This window comes from Bubalus kerabau, chromosome 8, assembly GCF_029407905.1.
Source record: "Bubalus kerabau isolate K-KA32 ecotype Philippines breed swamp buffalo chromosome 8, PCC_UOA_SB_1v2, whole genome shotgun sequence".
Taxonomy (NCBI): Eukaryota; Metazoa; Chordata; class Mammalia; order Artiodactyla; family Bovidae; genus Bubalus; species Bubalus kerabau.
Window position 1 is genome coordinate 23164824 of NC_073631.1, and position 11691 is coordinate 23176514.

Consider the following 11691-nt stretch of genomic DNA (forward strand, 5'->3'; position numbering starts at 1 on the left):
ATTATGTTATATTACAAAAGTATCATACACCTAAGCAATACAACAGCTGTAGTAAAATAAAACTCTCTTCCCTTCTGGAGATGTTTAGAAAACCAAATATGATATTTGGCAAAACTAATACAGTTATGTAAAGTTTAAAAATAAAATAAAAAACAAACAAACAAACAAACAAAACAAAAAAAAAAAAAAGAAAGAAAACCAAATATGATAGTGAATTAAATCCATAGGGGAAGCTCAGGCAGAACAATGAAACAACATGAATGGGGCTTCTCAGCAGAATTATGATCCTGGTAAAGGAGATTTCTTTCTAGAACTGTCATCAATGAACCTACACTTGTTCACACTAGAATACCTATACTGTGTGACCAACACGGAAACTGCAATGTTTCAAGTACCCAATGTCATGTTAAAAGACTGTGATATTTTTACATTTCTCTCCTCAAAATTGAAACATAGAAACAGTGTAAAGCAACTATACTCTAAAAATAAATTAAAAAAAAATATGCCATGATATCTGATGTTTATACTACTTTGCATTGTCCTTAAAAGATTATTTATCTCTGACTTTGTATACTTTTTGTCTACCATTGATATAAATTTTACTTCATACTGATGTTAATATAAGTAAGGAAAAGTTATCTTGCTGTACTACCATCACTACTGAACATAGTGTTTGTAAATTTCCAAGGTGAGTGCAGAGAGGGCACTTTCAAGGCCCTTCTAACTGCACCAAAATGGTCTGAGTTTTGTTAGTGCAAATTTTAAATTTTTTGATGTAAACAAACTTGTGAATGTAAATGTATATGTTTTGAGGGAGTATTTCAGTTCAATCTACATAGAGAGAGAGAGAGAGAGATTTATAGTCAGTGAGCTTTAGAACAAGAAGATGAGGCTTTAGAAAGAAGAGGCTTGTGGGGCCGCAGGACACAGAGGTCGAGAGCAGAATAGTAAGAAATTTAAATTGCAATCACATGAGTTTTTAATCTTAAAATCAATCTCTGAAATAAATAGTCCCTTTTCCTCTGGGAGGTGGAGGAAACAGAGGAAGAAAATGTTTGCCAGATGTTGCATGTTCCCAATAAGGAGGGTCAGATAGTACGATGCTTGTTTTCCTGCCTCTATAGTACACATGCTATCAATAAAGTGCTACAGTCAGGCCAGGTGGTCCACTTTAATGAGTCCTCCTGAGTGGCTATTAATTAGCATGTTACTATATAATGTCTTATTATCATTCTATAGTTTATAATTGGGTCCTTGGTTCCTTCATTTTTTTCAGAGTATCTTTCAAGGCTTAAGAAGAAGTTCAAATGCTTACAAGAGCTCAGGGCAGTAAAATGTTTTGTGGGAGGCAAAGAACTGGTACTGGTGGGGACGGAGTACACAATATGGGAGCCAACACGAATGGGGGTAACTAGTAATAATGAAAGGCTAAATAATAATGATGAGTGCAGCTGGCTCATTTTTTCTATCTCAGGCTTTAGCACCATCTAACTGGATAAAATATATATGGTTCAAATTATAGTAAAGTATTTTTCCTCCCTTGATATTCCTTTATGCACTCAACAACTATTTACGTGCTGCGATTCATGGGGTCTCAGAGAGTCGGACATGACTGAGCGACTGATCTGATCTGATCTGATCTGTGATATTTCTGGCAATGGTGTCTGAGATAAAATTATTTTTTTAAACGTCATGATAAAAATGAATTTTAGGTCCCTTGCCTTTTGGACTTATACAAGATAAGTACCTTCTGAATTCAACTTGTGAAAAAACTTTTAAAAGGTGAATAAAACACTGTGCCAGTTACAAATGCTGCTGCAGCAGCTGACCTTCAACTCCCCAAGAAGAGAGTTCATGGTGAGTATCAAGAAGGAGGCACTCCATGCTCTGGGAAAACTGGCAGAACAGATGTTCAGATAGTTAGATATTTTCAGGAGCTGATTTTATTAACCCAATCCTTGAATCTTCTCATATCTAGAAAAGTACTGAATCCCTTCATGGTGACATCAGCTCCTTGTGACTAGCAGAAAACCTTGGGAAAGATAAATGCTTGATTGCATGACCTCCCCCTACACCAAAATCACATATATATTAACTTTTCTCCCACCCTTACCATTTTGGTGCAGTCTCTCAGAGCCATCTGCGGTGCTGTCTTGCAGGCTGCAGTCCTCATTTTGCCCCAAATAAAACTTAACTCGCAACTCTCACATTGTGCATTTTTTTAAGTTGACAACTCTAACAAAAGAAGAACATCCATATCCCTTAAAATATATGAATAAAATCTTAATTAAAACATTAATTTTGAAAACAGACAGATTTATTCTTACAAGGTTACATTTTTCACTTTGGAAAAACACACTGTCTATCCATTTGCCACACCCAAGACAGGTCTAGGCTATGTTGTTGTTAGCAATTTCATAGGTCTATAAATCAAGGCTATGGTTTTTCCAGTGGTCATGTATGGATGTGAGAGTTGGACTGTGAAGAAAGCTGAGCACTGAAGAATTGATGCTTTTGAACTGTGGTGTTGGAGAAGACTGTTGAGAGTCTCTTGGACTGCAAGGAGATCCAACCAGTCCATTCTGAAGGTGATCAGCCCTGAGATTTCTTTGGAAGGAATGATGCTAAAGCTGAAACTCCAGTACTTTGGCCACCTCATGCGAAGAGTTGACTCATTAGAAAAGACTCTGATGCTGGGAGGGATTGGGGGCAGGAGGAGAAGGGGACGACAGAGGATGAGATGGCTGGATGGCATCACTGACTTGATGGACGTGAGTCTGAGTGAACTCCGGGAGTTAGTGATGGACAGGAAGGCCTGGCGTGCTGTGATTCACGGGGTTGCAAATAATCGGACACGACTGAGCAAATAAACTGAACTGAACTCAACTCATAAATCACTTCATGGCAAATAGATGGGGAAACAGTGGAAACAGTGGCTGACTTTATTTTGGGGGGCTCCAAAATCACTGCAGATGGTGATTGCAGCCATGAAATTAAAAGACCCTTACTTCTTGGAAGGAAAGTTTTGATGAACATAGACAGCATATTAAAAAGCAGAGATATTACTTTGTCAACAAAGGTCCATCTAGTCAAGGCTACGGTTTTTCCAGTGGTTATGTATAGATGTGAGAGTTGGACTATAAAGAAAGCTGAGTGCTGAAGAATTTATGCTTTTGAACTGTGGTGTTGGAGAAGACTCTTGGGAGTCCCTTGGACTGCAAGGAGATCCAACCAGTCCACCCTAAAGGAGATCAGTCCTGAGTGTTCATTGGAGGGACTGATGTTGAAGCTGAAGCTCCAATACTTTGGCCACCTGATGCAAAGAGCTAACTCATTGGAAAAGAGCCTGATGCTGGGAAAATTTGAGGGCAAGATGAGAAGGGGACGACAGAGGATGAGATGGTTGGGTGGCATCACCGACTCAATGGAAATGATTTTGAGTGAACTCTGGGAGTTGGTGATGGACAGGGAGGCCTGGCGTGTGTGGTTCATGGGGTTGCAAAGAGTAGGACATGACTGAGGGACTGAACTGATAACCACCACAGTGATCAAAAATTCTTTCCTGAGGTAATTTGTGAAAATGAAATTAATTTTTACTTTTTTGTGAAAAAAATATCAATTGGGAAGTTGTTGTGAATGTATTGTAATTTCTCATCCATGTTCTATGTGAGGTTCCCATGTGGAAAAAGGATCAGTGGAAGTTTACAATGATTTGTGTCAAGAAGAAAAGGTCACTTTCACTGTAAAAATTATACAATTAAGTATGCCAACAATTATTATCAACCATATCATCTGTTGGCACATGGGTCTTAATAGTTAAGAAGAAATCCCTCAGCAGTTTTGGTTTGTTTTTTAAGACCACTGTTAAGCCCCCTGTTTTCAGACACTGTAGACAAAAATGTTGAGGTTCAACCATCTGTATTACTATGCTTAAAATTACTTGTATAAAATTTACATTATCAGTATAAAATAGTTTCCAGTGAATATTTAAGAAGCTATTCTTTGGCATTACACAAAAACATATGTATATTTCTGCTCTTTCCAACTTGGATTCTTCTCTTCAAAATCAGAATTCTGTATCCCACCCCACTCCTCTTTTTTGAAGAAACCACTTAGCTACCCAAAGAACATGGATATCCCTAAAAAAAAAAAAAAAAAAAAGAGGTGCAACACATTCTCACATTCTCTCTAAAAAGAAAAACACATTGTATCTGGAAATATAAAACTGGCATTATGTAGTTTATGAAAAAGATAAGAAAGATGTCAACCTTTAAAAAAATATAACTATTAAAGACAATTAAACTTTGAAGACTTGGAGTAAGAATTAGAAAAATTTACAAAACAAACAGGAAACATAAGCATAGAGACTCAACAGCATACCCACCAAAATTAGAGAACAAAAGAAATGAACCAAAGCTTGATTTAAAAGAAGGTGATGTCTTTTCATACATCAGGATAAATTTTATGGCAATATCTCAGTGAAAAAGGAATATGGAAATCCACTATCTGTTACACATAATTATGTTCCCAGTTGACTGAATAGTAAAGTTCATATAGTTCTCATCCCATAGTGAGTTCAGTCATTCTAGACAAGCACATAATAATTTAGAGTCCTAATAAAGGAATTATTGCAGCCGTATTTGTAAAAATGACCTCTACGTAATTATTCTAGTCAAGTTCTAGTGCCAGGATAGGAAAAGCAAAATAAGTAGAATGTTCTCATAGATGCTGTCTTTAACAGAGCTTATTTTTGGGTGTTCTACTTATTGCATATACATGCCTGATCTCTTGTGAAACACATCCTATAACAATGTCAAGGTTAGAAGTGAGGCTCTGTAATTTTCCATTAGTCATCAGGTACTAGATTCAAGCTGCAGATTGTGTCTTCCAACTGGTTTATTTAGCTGGTGCCAAAGCCTGTTCAAATGTTCCCTGTTTGCTGTTTAGTTTTGTATTTGTGACTCAAAGTATTGCCGCCAAGTATTCTATGAACTCTCCAAAATAATTGAATGAAAACAGGTTGGCAAATGTCATAGGAATGATTAGATTAGGGGAAAAAGTCAAATACATCTGTCGGGGAGTTTGGGCAGGGGGAAGTACTTCCATGTAGATCATTAATTCTTAATATAATGAGAATAATAAAAGTAAGGCACTGATGATATACTAAGTGTTTAACATTAGCTGGAAAATAATGATTAAGCAGTAAAAACATATAAAACTTCAATTGCAAGGTGATGAGTACATTAGAAGCAGAGCAGGAATGAAATCAAAGTGACAGGAAGAACACGACAGGAAAGGCAGAAGACCAATGACTGACTGCAGACTCCTGGCAGTGTTTACACTTGAATTCCCTTGCAGAAGGCACCAGTATCCTGTTAAATAGCCATCCTATCAAATACTCAAGCCCACATGTCTGGGGTCAGACACGGAGAGGCTAAGCTGCTCAAATGTGACTAGATGAACAGAAGGGCACACTGGAGTGGAATTAATGAGCCAATTCTGCAGGACACAATTCTCATTTCTTTTTTCCAGTATCTGACAACCTTCCCTAACTCTTTCTCTAGTTTAAAGTGCAAATGGCATTTTACTATTATTATCCGATAACAGCTCTTCAAAGCTACTGTCAACTTTGCCTCTTTGGTTGAGAGTATTCAATCTGTATCTATTGTCCATTTCAAAATTCTGAATAGTATTCATTATTTAATTTTAATTATTTAACATGATTTATTATTAATAATCAATACATATAATTAATTGTGCCTATCTTCACTCTCTTCTTGGTCTTTGACCAGAAAAACCCTAAAAATAAAGCATAAAACAGTTATTTAATAGCAAATATTAAAAAATAATTTAAGATATATAATACACAATGATTTCCATGACACAATACATGTATTGAATTTTAAAATTTCATCCAAATTATTTATGATCAAATCAGACTAGATATACAGGAGAAAATACATCTATTCAAATACAATCAAAGCATCAACTCATTTATTGCTCAGTTTCATTATTTTAATTTACTTTTCTTAAAAGTAATTTCTTTCAAATGTACTGTATGCAATGCTAACATTTATTTCAAAACCAGTATATCATTCCTCCAATTCATGGAACAGCATTATAGAGATAGTGCAATGAATGAAAAAGAAACATAGACACATGAAGGAACTTTAAAGTTTATACAGGTACTGAAGGTCAGAAGAGGTAATAAGTTCAAAATCCAGGAAAACAGGTAAGGAAATAAAGCAGCAAAAAGACTGGGCAACACAGGCCAGACAAAGGCACACCCTCTATACAACAGGAATTTAGAGCCCAACTAAATATTAATGAGAGTAACAAGATACAAACATCAAACAGAGCTCCAAAGTAATGAATTGAATATGACCTTATTATCTCATGGGAAAAAAGTATGGAATATTAAGCTTCTGCAATGAAAAGTCAAGACAAACAGAAACCTCCAGGATGGAAGACGAAGTAAGACAAAGAGAAAGAAAAGTACATCTAAGGTATAAATTTAAAATTTTTTTATTGAAGTATAATTTTCATATAATACAAGAAAGATCTACAGTGTTCAGTTCAAAGAGTTTGGGCAATTGCATGCAACACTTTTTTGTCAAAACTAAAATAAAAGAACATTTATATAATCCCAGAAAGTTTCCTTATGCCACTTTTGTCCGTTTCTACCTCTACCCGAGACAATCACTTTCTGACCTCTATAATCATATATTAGCTTTGCCGTTTCTTGAAATTCATGTAAACAGAATTACATTGTATACATTTTTTAAAATCTAGATTATTTTGGCTGGGACTGGGATCTGGGAGCCAGGCTGGCACAGGGTGGCGCAGAGATCAAGCCTTTGGAGTGGGAGCACTGACCCCAAGACCCTAGACTGCAGGAGAACTAACCCTAGTTAGTATCAAAAAGTGAGAACTCACATAAGGTAAGCTTACTAAATACAAGACCTGGGATCACCCAACCATCAACAGTACCCTGTGCAGGAAGCCTCATCTAAACAAAAAACAAAAATACAAACCCAATTATCAACAGACAGAATTACCACCTCACTCAGCCTTGCCCATCAGAGGAAAAACAAACAAACAAACAAAAACTCAGCACAAATCTCACCCTATATGAAGATTAAACAAACCACTGGACCAACATTAGGAGGGCAGAAATCAAAAGGAAGAAAGAATTCAACCTTGAAGACTGGGAAACGGAGACCTCAAACACAATAAGTTAAAAAAAAAAAATAATGAAAAAGCAGAGAAATACCATACAAATGAAGGAACAAACTAGAAACACAGAAGTCCAAATAAATGAAGAGGAAATAGGAAAACTACCTGAAAAAGAATTCAGAATAATGATAGTAAAGATGATCAAAAACCTTGAAAATAAAATGGAGAAAACGCAAGTTATCAATTAACAAAGACTAGAAGAATTAAGGAATAAACATACAGAGACAAACAACACAATTACTGAAATTAAAAAATACTCTAGAAGGAATCAATAGCAGAATATCTGAAGCAAAAGAACGAAACAGTGAGCTGGAAGAAAAAATCGGGGAAATAATATCTGAAGAATAGAATAAAGTAAAAAGAATGAAAAGAACTGAGGATAGTCTCAGAGACCACTGGGACAATATCAAATGTACAAACATTCGAATTATAGGGGTCCCAGAAGAAGAAGAGAAAAAGAAAGGGTATGAGAAAATTTTTGAAGAGATTATAGTTGAAAATTTCCCCAACATGGAAAAGGAAATAAGTCAATCAAATCCAGAGGCACAAAGAGTCCCATATAGGATAAACCCAAGGAGAAACACGGCAAGACACATACTAATCAAACTAACAAAGACTAAACACAAAGAAAGAATACTAAAAGCAGCAAGGGAGAAGCAACAAGTAACGTACAAGGGAAACTCCATATGCTTAACAGCTGATCTTTCAGCAGAAACTATGCAGACCAGAAGGGAATGGCAGGATATATTTAAAGTATTGAAAGGAAAAAATCTGCAACTAGGATTACAGTACCCGGCAAGGATCTCATTCAAAATTGATGGAGAAATAAAAAGCTTTTCAGACAAGCAAAAGTTAAGACAACTCAGAACCATCAAACCAGCTTTACAACAAATGTTATAGGGACTTACATAGTCAAGAAATACAAGAGAAGAAGAAGATCTACCCCAAACAATTGAGAAAAGTCAACCCCAAACAATTAAGAAAATGGCAATAGGAACATATATATCAATAATTACTTTAAATGTAAATGGATTAAATCATCCAACAAAAGACACAGACTGGCTGAATGGATACAAAACCAAGATCCATATACATACTGTCTACAAGAAACCCACTTTAGACCTAAAAACACATATAGACTGACAGTGAGAGGATGGAAAAATATATTCCATGCAAATGGGAAGCAAAAGAAATATGGAGTAGCAATCCTCATATCAAGCCAAAGAGACCTTAAAATAAAGAAAATTTCAAGAGATAAGGAAGGACACTACATAATGATCAATCCAAGAGGAAGACATAACAATTGTAAGTATCTATGCACCCAACACAGGAGCACCTCAATACATAAGACAATCACTAACAGACATAACAGGAGAAATTGACAGTCACACAATAATAGTAGAGGATGATAACACCCCACTCACACCATTGGACAGATAATCAAAACAGAAAATGTGTAAGGAAACACAAGTCTTAAATGATACATTAGATGAGATGGATTTCATTGATATCTTCAGGACATTCCATCCAAATGCAGAAGAATGCACCTTCTCCTCAAGTGCACATGGAACACTGTCCAGGATAGACCACATCTTTGGTCACAAATCAAACCTCAGTAAATTTAAGAAAACTGAAATCATATCAACTATCTTCTGCGACCACAACACTATGAGACTAAATATCAATAACAAGAAAAAAAAATGGTAAGAAACACAAGGATATAGAGATTAAACAACATGTTTAAAAATAACTAACAGCTTACTGAAGAAATCAAAAGGGAAATCAAAAAATTTCTAGAAACAGATGACAATGTAAACACACAACTCAAAACCTATGTGATGCAGCAAAAGCAGTTCTAAGAGGGAAGTTTATAGCAATACAATCCTACCTCAAGAAATAAGAAAAACATTGAATAGACAACCTAACTTTACATCTAAAACAACTGGAAAAAGAAGAACAAAAAAAAAAAAAACCCCAAAATTAGTAGAAGGAAAGAAAAGATCTGAGAAGAAATAAATGAAAAAGAAATGAAAGAAACAATAGTAAAGATAACTAAAACGAAAAGCTAGTTCTTTGAAAAGATAAACAATATTGACAAGCCTTTAGCCGGACTCATCAAGAAAAAAAGAGAAGAATCAAATCAACAAAATTAGAAATCAAAAAGGAGAGGTTACAACAGACAATGCAGAAATACAAAGGATTATAAGAGACTATTATGAACAACTATATGGCAATAAAATGGATAACCTGGAAGAAATGGACAGATTCTTAGAAAAATTCAATCTGCCAAGTCTGAACCAGGAAGAACAGAAATTATAAACAACCCAATTACAAGCACTGAAATCGAAGCTGTGGTCAAAAATCTCCCAAAAAACAAAAGCCCAGGACCAGATGGCTTCACGGAAGAATTCTATCAAACATTTAGAGAATAGCTAATGCCTATCCTTCTAAAACTCCTTCAAAAAATTGCAGAGGAAGGAACACTTCCAAACTCATACTATGAGACCACCAGCACCCTGATACCAAAACCAGACAAAAACAACACAATAAAAGAAAACTACAGGCCAATATCACTGATGAACATAAATGCAAAAATCCTCAACAAAATTTTAGCAAACAGAATTCAGCATAACATCAAAAAGCTCATACACCATGATCAAGTTGGGTTTATTCCAGGAATGAAAGGATTCTTCAATAAACACAAATCAATGTGATACAACATATTAACAAATTGAAAGATAAAAACCATACAATCATCTTGATAGATGCAGAAAAGGCCTTTGACAAAATTCAGCACCCATTTATGATTAAAACTCTTCAGAAAGTGGTCACAGAAGGAACCTACCTCAACATAGTAATGGCCATATATGATAAGGCTACAGCAAACATCATCCTCAATGGTGAAAAACTGAAAGCATTCCCCCTAAGATCAGGAACAAGACAGGGTGTCCACTTTCACCACTGTTATTCAACATAGTTCTGGAAGTCCTAGCTACAGAAATCAGAGAAGAAAAAGAAATAAAAGGCATCCAGATGAGAAAACAAGAAGTAAAGTGCTCACTGTTTGCAGATGACATGAAATTGTACATAGAAAACCCTAAGATAGTATCAGAAAATTACTAGAAACTAATCAGTGAATTTAGCAAAGCTGCAGGATACAAAATCAATATGCAGAAATCACTTGCATTTCTACATACTAACTGAAAAATCAGAAACAGGAATTAAAGAATCAATCCCATTCACCATTGCAACAAAAATAATTAAATATCTAGGAATTAACTTACCTAAGGAGACAAAAGAACTGTACACAGAAAATTATAAGACACTGCTGAAAGAAATCAAAGATGACATAAACAGATGGAGAGATAGTCCATGTCCCTGGGTAGGAAGAATCAATATTATGAAAATGACTATACTACCAAACACAATCTACAGATTCAATGCAATCCCTATTAAATCACCAATGGCATTTTTCACAGAACTAAAACAAAAAATTTCACAATTCATTTGGAAACACAAAAGACCCCAAATAGCCAAAGCAGTCTTGAGAAAGAAGAATGGAACTGGAGGAATCAACCTTCCTGACTTCAGATTATGCTACAAAGCTACAGACATCAACACAGTATGGTACTGGCACAAAAACAGAAATATAGACCAATGGAACAAGATAGAAAGCCCAGAAATAAACCCATGTACCTATGGGTACCTTATTTTTGACAAAGGCAGCAAGAATATACAATGGGGGCAAAGACAGCCTCTTTAATAAATGATGCTGGGAAAGCTGGACAGCTACATGCAAAAGAATGAAATTAGAACATTTCCTAACACCATACAAAAAGATAAACTCAAAATTGATTAAAGACCTAAATGTAAGACCAGAAACTATAAAACTCTTAGAGGAAAACATAGACAGAACAATCGATGACATAAATCAAAGCAAGATCCTCTATGACCCACCTCCTAGAGTAATGGAAATAAAAACAAAAGTAAACAAGTGGGACCTGATAAAACTTAAAAGGTTTTGCACAGCAAAGGACACTATAAGCAATGTGACAAGACAACCTTCAGAATGGGAGAAAATAATAGCAAGTGAAACAACTGACAAAGGATTAATTTCCAAAATATACAAGCAGCTCATACAACTCAATACCAGAAAAACAAACAACCCAATCACAAAGTGGGAAACAACCTAAACAGACATTTCTCCAAAGAAGACATACAGATGATGAACAAATACATGAAAAGATGCTCAACATCGCTCATTATTACAGAAATGCAAGTTAAAACTACAATGAGATATCACCTCACACAGGTCAGATGGCTATCGTCAAAAACTAAAAACAATAGATGCTGGAGAGGGTGTGGAGAAAAGGGAATGTTCTTGCACTGTTGGTGGGAATATAAATTGATACAGCCACTATGGAAGATGGTATGGAGTCTCCTCAAAAAACTAGC